The sequence below is a fragment of the Dermacentor variabilis genome, chromosome 3, assembly GCF_050947875.1.
Source record: "Dermacentor variabilis isolate Ectoservices chromosome 3, ASM5094787v1, whole genome shotgun sequence".
Classification (NCBI taxonomy): Eukaryota; Metazoa; Arthropoda; class Arachnida; order Ixodida; family Ixodidae; genus Dermacentor; species Dermacentor variabilis.
In genome coordinates, this window is record NC_134570.1 from 185,677,560 (window position 1) to 185,678,532 (window position 973).

Genomic DNA, 973 nt, shown 5'->3' on the forward strand with positions numbered 1-973 from the left:
CTGCTACAGGCGTAGGTAGCGATAGTAACCAGATAGGGAAGTCTTGAAGAAAGAAAAAAAAAGATTATGGAGATGCATACAAAAAACTGTGAAGGTGGATGACCAGCGAAGCTGCTTAGCACACGACACAGAGGTGGCACAGAATTTTTAACAAATGTACTAACTCATTTTCTGTGATTTTCTGTATACGTTCGTGTGGACGACGGTCCACCATAGAGAGGGAGCTGGAGGAAACTAGACACATGCCACGTTTCGGCGGAGGAAAGTAGATACGTAAGCGCTTGGAACGCCGACAAAGAGAGGATGGTGCGAACGTAGGCATGGCCGAGGCGGGACAAAGTGTAGTATCTGTTCTTACATGCTTAACATCTGATACAGGTTCTATCTGGACCCAAGATATTAAACTTATTTTTGCAACGTGGCGAAGTGCTTGAAGCTTGCTTCACCTCCGCGGATCGGCCAGTTATTGCAGTACCTCTGGGATCGGCGCAAGTTTTTTGGCACGCAGGGGCCACCACGTAAATTATCACTATGCTTGCTGTGGGCTCACTTCCGGGGCCGGTGGCACGTCAGCACAAACTTTGCTGAACAGTTTAGATATGTAAGCCACTTTAAGTTGCCAGAGCCTTTCAGTAGGCCATATTCAGTAGTTACACACACTAACACGAGTTATATGTCACAACTACGTTAGGCATTAACGAAATTACATGAGACTTGTCCAGCGGTTATATATAGACACAAACAGTTGCTGTACGATCATCCATTTTTAGAGCAAAGTTCTGGTAAAGATCACCAGAGTAAACATTGACACTTTCGTGTAGTGACGAGACAACTTCAGTTGAGCTAATAATTTGCAAATGCACCACGGCCAGTAAAAAACCTTTAAAAGCAAGGGTGGGGTGAACAAAGGAAGTTAGCAGGAGGGATACTTCAGGCTGGCTCGTTTCAACGGTAGCAGGCACATAAATGCAAT

General features: G+C 45.2%; 1 pseudogene; it reads left to right on the forward strand.

Annotated features, from left to right (window-relative positions):
* Nucleotides 1–320: 320 nt before the first annotated feature.
* On the forward strand, nucleotides 321–497 carry LOC142576770 (U2 spliceosomal RNA; annotated as a pseudogene).
* Nucleotides 498–973: the final 476 nt, after the last annotated feature.